The sequence below is a fragment of the Gracilinanus agilis genome, chromosome 5 (assembly GCF_016433145.1).
Source record: "Gracilinanus agilis isolate LMUSP501 chromosome 5, AgileGrace, whole genome shotgun sequence".
Classification (NCBI taxonomy): Eukaryota; Metazoa; Chordata; class Mammalia; order Didelphimorphia; family Didelphidae; genus Gracilinanus; species Gracilinanus agilis.
The window spans coordinates 54,041,966-54,055,610 of NC_058134.1; the positions used below are offsets into that span (position 1 = coordinate 54,041,966).

At 38.4% G+C, this 13,645-nt stretch overlaps 1 long non-coding RNA gene across 1 annotated transcript in view; it reads right to left on the minus strand.

Annotated features, from left to right (window-relative positions):
- Nucleotides 1-5,930, minus strand: part of LOC123249456 — a 6,945-nt gene extending 1,015 nt beyond the window's left edge. The window contains exons 1-2 of the long non-coding RNA XR_006506385.1: nucleotides 5,829-5,930; nucleotides 3,750-3,935 (exon numbers count right to left, since the gene is read on the minus strand). This is a non-coding gene — a long non-coding RNA (uncharacterized LOC123249456). The remainder of the gene's footprint in view (nucleotides 1-3,749; nucleotides 3,936-5,828) is intronic.
- Nucleotides 5,931-13,645: the final 7,715 nt, after the last annotated feature.

Genomic DNA, 13,645 nt, shown 5'->3' on the forward strand with positions numbered 1-13,645 from the left:
CTCTCTCTCTCTCTCTCTCTCTCTCTCTCTCTCTCTCTCTCTCTCTCTCTCTCTTTCTCTCTCTCTCTCTCCCCTACCCTCCTTTCCACCCTCCTTTGTCTCTGCTTTCCTGCTGGACCCCTAAGAGAGGAATCTGTGTTAGACCAAAAGTGGCATCCAGAATCATAAGTGCTTCAGTTATCTACAGAAAAAAGGTTTCAAAATTACAAACCAGCTTCAATTCATGAATCAATTTCTGAGTTATCAACATATATCAACAGACCAGTGAATGAAAAAAATTACCCATATTAGAGTGAGATGATGGCATGATGATAAGCCAAAAGTGAGGCATTCCCTTCCCTCAAGGTACTTATATTCTAATCATTAGAAAGACAATTTACCTGGGGGGAGGATGCTTTGATTTGGAAAGTTATTCAATGGAGAAGGCTGATACACTCAGTCCAATAGTATTGACAGGACTGATGTGATCATGGTTCTAGAACTAGAGATGCCTGTGTTGGCATGAAGTTGGCTAAGATGTGGGACACAAGAAGCACACAGTCAGCCAGGGCATTGTCTTTGAAATAATTAGTAATGTAAGTGGTGCAGTGGATAGAGAGCTAGGCCTGGAGCTAAGAAGACTTGGATTGGGGGTGGCTAGGTAGCACAACAAACAGAGCCCCAAGCTTAGAGTCAGGAGGTCCTGGGTTCAAATCTGGCCTCAGACACTTAATTCCTAGCTAAGAATCCTGGGAAAGTCCCTTAACCTCAATTAGCCCTTGCCTTTCTTCTGTCTTAGAACTGAAACTAAGACATGTTGGAAAACAGTCTCTCTCCTCATTATGTCTCTTTGTTTAATGTCATCATCATATGTATGCATCAAAATGCATAACATCATCCTCAGTGAACTGGAGGTCTTTAACCATTGATATGTGCAGGTATAGACAAACCCTCAGAGAAAGGAAGTTGAGACCAACAAGATTGGAAACTGATCCCACAGGCACTCCCCCCGCCCAAGGTGGTGCCAGGAAAATTAAGGAACTATGATTGGTTCCTGAGATGTGAACCAGAAGTCTGCTTAGTCTCTTCTGGCTGGAGCTCGGAACCTAAAGGAACCTCTGTTGGTGGTGAGCTTCAATCCATCAAATGGAAAATAGGGTAGTAAGCCAAGCTACTCTCTACTTCTTTCCTACATTTCCCTCTCTTTACTATCACTACTTTGATGTAATAAAGCCACTAAAGCTACTAGCAGCTTCATGACTTAATTTAAACTATTACAGATAGAAGGTAAAGATAAAAAAAAAAAAGATGAGCTCAAATCTACCCTTAGATACTAGCTATGTGATCCTGAGCAAATCACTTATACTCTCTGCCCCATTCTCCTCAACTATAAAATAAGGATCATAATAGCAATTAGAGTTGTCACCAGATCAAACGAAATAATATGCATAAAGCTCTTTGCACAGCACCTGGCACATTTTTTTTTGTGGCTGTTCAGTCACTTCAGTCCTTTCTGACTCATTGTGATCCCATTTGGGGTTTTCTTGGCAAAGAGACTAGAGTGGTTTGCCATTTCCTTCTCTAGCCTAGTATATAGTAGACACTATATAAGTACTAGTTATTATTTTTCAAATATTAAACTCTCCTTCCTAGCTAAGGAAAAACCAGTATGCCTTAGTATGCTTGGTTGAAGAATCCATTTTTAATCCAGCTCTACTTCAGTGGTTCAGCAGAAGGGAGTGATGATACTTAGCTACTTAATTATTCCTGTGATCCCAGATGAAATGAGGATTTTAGTTGTTTAAGGTAGAATTTGAACTCAGAGCTTATAGCCCAGCTAAGGTACCACTCTCCCATGAACACTTTCTCTCTCTTTTAGGGCTCTACCAGCTCCATGTGAATAAGTGATGAGCCAGGAATCAGAAAGACTTCTCTTCCTGAGTTCAAATCCAGCTTCAGATACTTACTAGCTGTTTGAACCTAAGCAAGTCATTGTACCTTGTTTGCCTCAGTTTCCTCATCTGTCAAATGAAATGGAAAAGGAAATGGCCAACTACTCCAGTATCTCTGCCAAGAAAACCCCAAATGGAGTCATAAAGAATTGTACATGACTGAAATGACTCGATGACAAACCTTTGGGGAAGAAAAAATTCTGTTTCCTAATATTATCTGGGTTTTAAGTGGTAAAATTCTGAATGGGAAAATGGGAGTTTAGAAACTGTTTCAAACATTTGCTGTTTGAAACCCAGGGGAAATCACGTAAGCTTTCTCAACCTCAATTGCCCTAACTGCAAAATGGGGGTGTCACCAACTATTGAAAGTTTTTTTGATTTGGTGACCCATCTGGGGGAAGGCAACACCCAGTCTGCAGACTTTCAGATTACATACTCCTTGGCCGTCATCACTCCTCACCTGTTTGTACCAGGGAATTGTCACGTACCACATACCTGTGCAAAGAGTCACGTACATGGGGAGGAACTGAGCTGCAAGGGTCCAACCTATTCTACTGATGTGAACCTATCAGTCAGATTTGTGTTTATCTCTTTACGAAAGCTGTATTAAAAAATAGCTGGCCCACCTAGAAGCCTGACTGATCTCCAGCAATCAGCCTGTCAACATGTTACTTTTAATAAATGCCTTTTAGTTTTCTTTGTCTTGAGTTTTGCCTCATTAATCAGGGTAAAAGTCCAAAAGAAAGAATTTTTCATTCACCACTACCTCCTAGGGTTGTTGTATGAAAAGTGAAAGTGCTATGTGAATGTTAGCTATTACTATTTTTACTGACCTCTTATCTCACTATTAACATTCTATTCAGGTCAGTGTTCAATTCTGCACCCACAGAGCTTAGGGAAAATTGGTTCAACTTTCCATCTATTTGCCTGATCCCTCCTGGTCAGGGCTCCCCACGACACCGAAAGTCTCAAAATGAGCTCACCAGGGTAATGAAATACATCACTCTCCCAACAGCTGGGACTAATAGCTAATTCCTTACACTGAAATTAGTTTATTGTGTGAATCATCCTTTTACATAATGCTGCATTATTTAATGATTCCATTTCAATAAAAACTGGAGCTGTTTCAGATCTTGGCAAATTTTCCAGCTTCCACAAAATGACAATCTTCATACCTTCCAACTTCTTGATAAGCAATGTTACACAAAGACCAATTTGAAAAAAAAAAAGAAGAAAAATATGCTAAATTTGGGCAAAATTAAATATTCAACCCTAATCAGAATTCCCTATTTTTCTTCCTCCCTTTGTCTTCCCTCTTTCTTTTCTTCTTCCCTCCTTTTCTTCCTTCCTTTCATTTTTCCTTCCCTCTTGTTTTCCTTCCTTCCCTCCTTCTTTCCTTCCCTTCTTCCTTCTTTCCTTCCATTTTTCTTTCCCTCCTTTCTTTCTCTTTTTCTTTCAATTCTATCCAACATATAGCTTGTTAACTCCTGTGTTTTCAAAGCACTTTAAATTTTATGTTCCAGGCAATAGTGTGAGGTACAGGGGCAGCCTGACTGCAATGTCATTACCTGGGCAAAATCAGACCCTTTATTCTAAACTTCGGTAATCTCAAAAGTATATTTAAAGTATAGGTATAGATTTAATAAACATATTTATATAGTGTTGCTAATATAAAAATATTACCAATTTGAGCAACATTTCCTTAGGAAGTCAGTTTATCCATAGAGGAGTTTTTCCCTAATGTGACACTATCAAATAAGAGAGGTTTGGGGCTTTTTTTCATTAGTCAAAAAGTGATGTATGGGGAAAAGTGATTACCAAGAATTAATCGAGTCACAAAGCCATCCTGGGGACATTCTGTTACACGGTGATACTGGGGCTCTCTCTGTGTGCCATGGCAATAAGGAAGGATCCCACTGGATGCTCTATAATGGGTCAATATATTTGCTGGCAAACATCTCTGGTGAATTTCATCATGTGGCATTCTTAAGCAGGAACAGATAACTGAAAATTGGAAAAAACAAAATTGCAGGTTCTATACTATAGTGCTCCTGACCTCAGGTCCAGAGTATCCTGGCTTTCAAATGAAAGAGAATCTTTAAATGTACCTAGTCATCTTAATAAATCATCTATCTACCTACCCACCTATCCATCCATCCATCCATCCATCCATCCATCTATCCATCCATCCATCCATCCATCCTTCTATCTCTTGTCTATAATCAGAAAAATAACATTTGTCCCCAAGTCATAGAACATTTCTGGTGTTCATATCTCACCCTTATACCACAGCTTGTCACAATCAAAACCCAGCAATGCGGCATCGAGGTGGCTCAGTGGATAGAAAGCCAGACCTGGAGGCTTTGGGTTCAAAAATGACCTCAGACCAAATACTTCCTAGTTGTGTGACCCTCGAGCAAATCACTTAATCCCCACTGAGTAACCCTTACCACTCTTCTGCCTTGGAACCAATACTTAGTATGGATTCTAAGACAAAAGGTAAGGGTTTAAAAAAAATAAAAATAAAAAAACCACCCAGCAACAAATACTTTATCAGGTTCCTGAGTCAGAGTAAGTAATTGCTTTAGTACCTAATTTTCTTAGAACTCTGAGCAGACAAGTCAGCACTATACTTAGAAGGGACAGATAGTACATACCTATTAAAGAATGCTGATACCCAATCAGAAAATTAATGGGATTTCTTAAAAAAAAATACTGGGTACATCAGTCACTCAACAAACATTTATTGATCATTTACTCTGTGCTGGGACACAGTGTCAGCTGCTGGAAATACAAAGACAGGACCAAGAGTCCTTTCCCCTCTAGATGCATTCTAATAAGGAAATGATATGCTCATTTATACATTTATAGCTACATATGAAGCAAGCACAGCCTAACCTTCAGATTTAAACAAATTTGTTTTCAGGTATAACTGCATGGTCATCTCTCTCACATCCAGACCCCTTTGGTTTCTCCCCAGCTTTTTCTTTGTCTTTGCCATCACTCAGGGACTCAGAGCTATGCCAATTCAGATATCATATCTGTTAAGCGTTTCTCATCATTGTCCCCAAGACACTGGAAATTAGATGGACTCAGGGCTGTCAGCCAACTCTTAGAGCCAAGGCTCTCTGGCCTGCCCACAGCTACCCAGGCTGGCTTTCGCTATCTCTGGAGCCATCCTGACCTGCTCTCACCCTCTCAAAGAGATCCATGTTCAAGGTCCAACTCTTAGAGCCTCTACATTATCAGGTTCTATACTGAATGTAGGCTTTGGGGTTCTGTGACTAAGCCTTCTCAGTTTATACCAAGTCCCTCACCCCGTAGAGGACCTGGAGGGTGAACACTGGGCACATTGGCACAAATGGGTCTTGGCACCTCTGGCTCTGGGGCACATTTCCAGACCCAAGTATTCATCTATAGTTGACCGCAACAAATCTACATACCTACTGAGGCAAATATGTTAAATAAAATACTGGCAAGGCCATTACAGCAATGCATCACAAAACATATGCGCTATGGCCAGGTGGGATTCATGCCAGGAATGCAGCTGGTTCAATATTAGGAAAACTATGAGTATAATTGACCACATCGATAACAAAAACAGCAAACATGCTTCTTACAAGCACCCACTATGAGGCCACTGTAACTTAGCAACTCAAAAAAGTTCTGAAGAACAAAGGGAAAAATTGCTGTTTATTGTTGTTCATCAGACACAATACTCCATCTTTCCCTGGCTATTCCCCATGCCTAGAATGCTCACCCTCCACCTCTGCCTCTTGGAATCCCTGGCATCCGTTCAAATAGCTCAAATGCCTCCTTTTACATTTTTATTGTTCTCCCAGCTTTAAACTCTTTATCTCTAAATGTCATCTTCTATATCATGTGTTGTGTAGGTACCTGGTTGTACATATGTCTCTCCCATGAGAATGGAGAATCCTTGAGATTAGGGATTAAGTTTGTAATTCTTTTTATCCTCAACACCACACCACGGAGCAAGCACAGTACCTGGAAAGCAATAAACACTTAAAATATTTATAATTAATTAGAGAAATGCACATTAAAACAACTCTCAGTTACTCTGAGAACAACACCTCACATCTACCAGATTGGCTACCAGGATCAAAAAGGAAAATGAAAAATGTTGGGGGGGATGTGGGAAAATTGGAACACTAATGTACTACAGGTAGAACTATGACCTGATATAACTATTATGGAAAGCAATGTGGAACCAGGCACAAAGGGCCATGAAACTAGGCATACCCTTTGCCCCAGCAATACCACTACTGGGTTTGTATCCCAAAGAGATCAGCATGAAGGAAAAAGAACCTACCTGTACAAGAATACTTTTAGCACCTTTTTTTTTGTCATGGCAAAGAATTGGAAACTGAGAAGTTGTCTATCACTAAACTATATGGTTGTAATGGAATACTATTGTGCCATAAGAAACAACAAACAACACGAGTTCAGAAAAACTAGGAAAGGCTTCTGTGAACTGATGCAAAGTGAAGTAAGTAGAACTGGAGAACAATGTATACCATAATAAATATATTATACTAGGATCAACTGTGAAGAACTAAACTTTTATCAGCAAAGCAAAGCCCCAAAATATCCACAAGGGACTCATGATGAAAAAAGGAACTATTAGAGTCTGATTGCAGATCAAAGTACACCATCTTCCACTTTGTTTTTTTCATGTGTTTTTTATTGTATGTGTGATATATGTCTTCCGTCATGGCATTAGCAATATGGAAATCTATATTGCCTGAAAGCACTGGTATAATTTATACCAGACTATTTGCCACCTTGGGGAGATGGGGGAAGGAAAGGAGAAAGAAAATCTGAATCCTAAATTAGTTTACCTTTCCATCTGTTTGCCCAGTCCCTCCTGGATAGTGTTCCCCACTACATGGAAAGCCTACAATGAGATCACCAGGGCAATGAAATACATCATTCCCCTAAATTGGTCTTTCTTTAACATTGCTAATCAAGAAGCTGGAAAGTCTGAAGATTGTCATTTTGTGGAAACTTTGGAAGATTTGCCAAGATCTGAATTCTAAAATGTAACCTACTATGTTAAATACTGTGTTAAATTAGCTAATTTAATATTTAATATAATATTAATATTCAATACTACCATGCTAAATGCTGGGGATACAAATGGGACAATGAAAAACAATTCCCTGCCCTGTAGGAACTTTCAATCAAATAAGAAAATAACAGGCAATAGCTGAGAAGTAGGGATGGTGATGGTACAGGACCCAGGGTGAGGGCAGCCAAGGCCAAGAAGGCAAAGTATAAAATGAGGGTAACCAATAGGAAATGAAATGTCTAACACAATCTTGGACTCCATTAAGAGTGGAATGGTTTCCAAAACAAAGTAAATGACATCCCTGCTGTATTCTGCTCTGGGCTGACTATAGCTGGAGTATTATATTTGGTTTTGAGTGTCCAAATTAGGAAGGATCTTAAAAAGCTAGTGAGTATTCAGAACAATCACTCAATCAATAAGCATTTAGTAAGCCCCTTTTCATGCCAAATACAGTCCCCGGCAATGGGGATACATAAACAGAAAATAAACTCAATATCACAATATATGAGGATCAGTTAGATAAAATAAGAAGTTTTGATTTATAAACCAGAAGACTCAGGGGGCACACGAAAGCTATCTTCATATATTTTAAGAGCTTTCATTTGAAAAAGGGTCTCTACCTCTTCTTGTGGACCGCAAGGTACAGGTCTAGAAGCAGGAAGCAGAAATTGAATAGGGGCATTTTAGGCTTGTTATAAGAAAAATGTTCATTAACTATTGATCCTACCTAGAAGGTTGGCCCAGGAGATATCCTTCCTCTCTTCTCCTCTCCACCTTTCCTCTGCCCCTGACTAGATAGATATCTTAAGGTTGAATGTATATTCAGGAAATTACAGAAGAAAAATGGTTTCATGCAGCTCAGAAGATATAGTCTCTTCTTTTAAATTTTTTTTAAATTATTAATTTTTTTAACATTCTTTTAAGAAAATTCTGAGTTCTAAATTCTCTCCCACCTTCTGGTCCCTCTCCCACCTTTTGAAAAAGCAAGAAATATGATATTACAATGTCCTATATGCTTACATATATGATATATTTAAGATATGATATGATATATTTAAATCATGCTAAATATATTTCCATATTACTCATGTTGGGGAAAAAAATTTTAAGTAAGAAAAATAAAATTTAAGAAAACGTATACTCTAATCTACATTTAGAGTTCTTATGTTCTTTCTGGGAGATAGGGAGTATTTCTCATCATGGGTCCTTCAGAATTATCCTGGATCAGTGGCTAAGTCTTTCACAACTGGTCAACCTTACAATATTGTTATTATTATGTACAATATTCTCCTGGTTCTGTTCACTTCACTTTTCATCAATTCATATAAGACTTCCCAGTTTTCCTGAAACCATATGGCTCATCATTTTTTTATAGCTCAATAGTATTCCATCACAATCATATAACACAACTTATCTGGCCCTTCTCTAATTGACAAGCATCCTCTTGATTTCCAGTTCTTTGCCACCACAAAAAGAGCTGATATAAATATTTTTGTACATAGAGATCCTTTTCTCTATTCTTGGATCTCTTTAGGATGCAGACTTATTATGATATACACAGTTTTTTTCCTTCTGACACAGTTCTAAACTGTTCTCCAGAATGGCTGGGCCAGTTCATAGCTCCTCCATAATGTCTCTTCCAACTCTGCCACTGGAGAAAGTCAAGTAGGAACCTCCAAATAATCAGCTCTGCTCGTAAGGGTTACTTTGATAGCAATGTGCAGGATGGACTGAGTTGCAGAGAGGGTGCCAGCCTTCATTGGCAAAGGTGTGTCTACTCATATTGGAGTTCTCTAAACTAATAAATCATAAGACTGGAACTTTTCCTACTCTACACCCTGAACTTTAACTCCTGCAAGGAGTTACCAAAAGAAAGAAATTACAAGTATCCATGAGTTGATGATCAAGAGTATAAATGATTCGCAATAGCATTTGCTTTTATAATCAAAGTACAATATAATGACAAAAGCCTTCTTTTCCCACAGGTGAAAAGTCTTATTACAGTATTTTGGTTTTGAAAAATTGTGGTTATAAGATTGTGAGATGTCTCTTCCCCAGTGATTAGTCATCAAAATAAGCTCTGGGGAAGTAGGTGGTGTGGGTAACCTACGCTAAGGAAAGGGTGACTATGCTCAGGACAAGTCCACCATCACAGCATTGCTAAGGGGCTAGAAGTGAGCCAAGGACCTTCATCACTGAGCCCAGAAAGAGGAACAGAACAGGAAGCACAGAAAAAGCTAAATTTTAAAGGAAAAAGAAACTTTTTTTTCCTGGAGATGAGAAACAGTGCCTCTGATGGAGAAATTGCATAGGGATGATGGCAGCCAATAACTATTGCATGGTCCCTGGATTGCTAGGGGGGCTACCTCCACCTATCAGAATACAAAGTCTATGTCAAATGTATCCAGGTCATTCGGTCCCTCCATGCCCTGTAAAGTTGTCAGTTTCACTATTCCTATAATTTGCTCTTACATTTTTTTCCCTTTGTTTTTCAGTCTTTACTAAACACTCAGGATGTCTCCTCTAAACTAAAGAAAGATCTTTTGTTCACTCTGATACTGAGGAAATTAGAGAGATGTCAAGATGCCCTTGGAAACCAGGTTTAGTGATGCTGGCAACACTGATGGATGCAGTCTCCCAAACATACATTGGGGGAAGGCAGTGCTGGACCAGGCATCAAGATGAAAACTAAGGACAAGGGAAAATGGTGGTCAGTCAATGGAGCTGGATTCAAATCCTGACTTTGCCACCTCCTCCAATAAGCAAATGACTTATCTTTCTGGGCCTCATCTGTAAAATAAGAGGGTCAGACTAGATACCCTAGATGAAGGATCTGGGGCAGCATGGTGAATACAGTATTGGATCTGGAGTTGAAGAAGACCTGAATTCAAATCTGACCTCAGATACTTACTAGCAAGATGACCTTGGGCAAGTTATTTAACCTCTATTTGCCTCTTTTCCCATAGTTAAAATGGAGATAATAATAGCACCTGCCTCCTAGGATTGTTGTGAGGACCAAATGAGATAATATTGGTAAAGCATTTTGTAAAACTTAAATCACTATAACTATGCTAGCTGTTGTGATGGCATTGGTGGTGACAATGACCTCTCTGTTCCCTGCCAGACATCTCTGTCCCTGCCTCAAAGGAGATTACATTTATTTTACAATTATCCAGAAGCAGAACATAAATACTGGATTATCCACAAGAGAATAGGCTTTTTAGAATCATTCCTAAGTATATCTTTCCAATATAATTAAACAGAGAAGAAAATAAACTCCTTTGTTCAATGTTTCTTACTTATATTTCTTTTAATTAATTAATTTTTTATTATGGCAAAGCATGGAGGATAGAAAGCCAGTCTCAGTAAGGAAAACTTGGGTTCAAATTCTTTTTCTGACACATACTGGTTGTGTCACTAACTCTAGTCAAATTATTAAATTCTTTTAATTGAATAAGAATAATTAATTTTCTTAAATTATTAAATTTCTCCATGAAACTCTCTAATACAATAAATTACAGAGCAGGAGAAGGTCTGAATTGATAGACAGAGTTTCTTCCCTGGAGGATTCCATTCTCCAGTAATATATTAATAAATTCAGACCAAATATTGACCTATATCTGTCAAAAACAGCAACAATGACAAATACCCAAATATACAAAATGTCAACTTTTTAAACTAAAGCATCCTATTGTCCCACCACCCCAGATTTAGTTCAAGGGTTTATCTTAAGCTGCCTCTTTACCCAATCTGGGAGATGATGTTCTCAATTACCAACAAGGAATAATGAGCAAGAAATTGCTCATATCTAGGAGGGATATGAAAATTGGGCAGGGAGGAGAAGGAAGATGGCAAAACTGACTAACTTTCCAGCTACTCTTGGAATGTGACTTCCCCTTTAAGCAATGTGCCCTTCTGAGATGTAAGATGCCTCCTCGGCTGTGTGACCAGATACTAAAGCTGTTCAGTCATGTCTGACTTGTTGTAACCCCCATTTGGGGTTTTCTTGGCAAAGATACTGGGGTGGATTGCCATTTTCTTCTCCAGCTCATTTTACAGATGAGGAAACTGAGGCAAACAACTTAAGTGACTTGCTACAAGTCACACAGCTAATAAGTGTCTGAGGCCAGATTTGAACTCAGGTTGAAGAGTCTTCCTGACTCCAGGTTGGGCACTCTATCCACTGAGTCACCTGGATCACATATGGACCTAAATATAGGTCTAAAAATGTACTTGTTAGGTAAATGAAGATGATTTGGTAATCATAGAGCTGCATAACAGACTTGGTAACAAACATTCAGCCTTTTTTTTTCCTTTTTTTGCAGTGCTATCTAACTTGTCTTCTGTGTATTATAAAAATTACTGTTGTTTCTCCCCACCCTCACCCCCATTTTTCCTTAAATAAAGTCAAAATGACGCCTATTTTTTTTTAAAAAAAAGATGATTTGGGATAGTTAGAGCAAAAGTTAATTTCCATTAAGGAAGATAATTGATTATAGTTATGTACTTTTATATGAATGATATATAAGACTAGTTAAATAGAAATCCTTTGGGAATAAATTCAAATCATTGATTTAATAGAAGGAATTCTGTTGCATTTTTAACCCTTATCTTTTGTCTTAGAATTGATACTAAATATTAGTTCCAAGGCAGAAGAGCTATATGATCTAGGCAATGGGGGTTAAGTGACTTGCCCAGAGTCACACAGCTAGGAAATGTCTTAGGCCAGATTTGAACTCCAGACATGCTTCTCTATCCCGTGAGCCACCTAGTTGCTTCAATAGATTGAATTCTTATTCCACACTTCTCTTCAACTAGTTCCTTCTTTATTTTTGTATTTATACTGATACTCTCTCACTAACTCAGTGAAACTCTCTGAGGCTGTCAGATAAAGGAGTTGCCACCCTGTAATGAAAGAAGCTTTGTGAAATGGGCCATGTGATTTCCATTAATACTAGGGGAAAAAAGACTTTCTTCTCACAAAAAAAGGGGGAGATAAAGGATATACATGGAGTTATATGCTGGTATCCAAGAACAAAAACCTAAACAAACTCAGTAACTTTCCAGGTCTGACAAATTAAATGATCCATTTGCCCAGACATGGAAACAAATAGTTGAAAAGAGTGTTATTTACAACCCCACCACAATATGAGTAGTTTTGCAATTCCTGAGCTTGAGGAAGAAAGAGAAGAAGGATATATTAATTATACATTATGAATGACTTGACACTTCTTGGGTGTTAGGCTTAAGATGAAGTTTTGAAAGCCTTTCCTGGAGGGGTTACTTTACAGGCAGGTAGAGCTGTTGTTGTTTTCAAATTATTTTTTCAGATCTTTTTCTAAAGAATGAAGAGAAAAACACTGTAGGATTTTTTTTCCCCAGAAAGGAATGCATATATTCAGCTCATATTAAATTGCTCCCAGGAGCTAAAATGGGTAGCCTCTAGAGGAACATGGGTTATCTTTCTATCCATTGACCTGTCCCATCATTTATCTACCTGTTCTAATTAGGTCTAGCTCATATCAGTGTTCTGTTGTTACTAAGAGAATGAATAGTGATGGAAATAATTTGGCTTTATGTAGATACATGTGAGGTGGGCAGTGTAGTGATTTTCAGATTTCTTTAATTGTGCAATCCAATAAAAAGACAAAGGGGCAAGCACTCCCACTATGGCCCCTACTTACCACTAAGTTCCAAAGAGGTGAGTTTGACCTCCTAGGAACACTTGCTGCAATCAGGGATGATCTGGAGGGCAGAGTTCAAATTTCAGTTCTGTCACTGTAGTAACTCAATGACCTTGTCGATCTCTCTAGGTCTCAGTTTCCTCATCTGTAAAATGAGTGAGTGAAACTCAATGACCTCTCTATTGCTTTTCAGCTCTAAATCCATTATCTAAGAACTTGTTTTAGAAAAGTTGTCCAACTATGTGTGAGCAGGAGAATTTCCACACTAGCCCTAAAACTGATGAAATCACAGGTGATGAGATAGGGGGAAAGAATAAGGGAATAAACATTTATTTGGCACCTCCATTAGTTTAAATTTGGCCTCAGACACTTACTAGCTATGTGATCCTGAGCGAGACACTTAACTCTGTTTGCCTCAGTTTCCTCATCTGTCAAATGAGCTGGAGAAGGAAATGGCAAACTACTCTAGTATCTTTGCCAAGAAAACCCCAAATAGGAATCATGAAGAGTCATAAGACTGAACAAAACATACCAACCACTGTGATAAGCACTTTACAGTTATCTCATTTGATCCTCACAACAACCCTGGGAGGTAGATGCTGTTATCCCCATTTTACAACTGAGGCAACTGAAGCAAACAGAGATTAAGTGATTTGCTCAGGGGCACATAGCTAGTAAGTATCTGGGGGCTAGATTTGAACTCTGGATCTTCCTAATTCCAGAGAGAGCTCTGTCTCTGGACAATTTTTTTTTAATGGAGTCATCTACTATGATCATATTTTAAAAGGAGAATTATAGAAAATCTACACAGTTGGAATAACATCCTAAAAGTTTATTTCAGAGAGTTATTTATATTATATTAACCTTTGTTCTTAACTGTTTAGAGAACTACACATCCAGAAGGCAATTAGTCCTATTTATATACTTGAAATTGGCCGTCT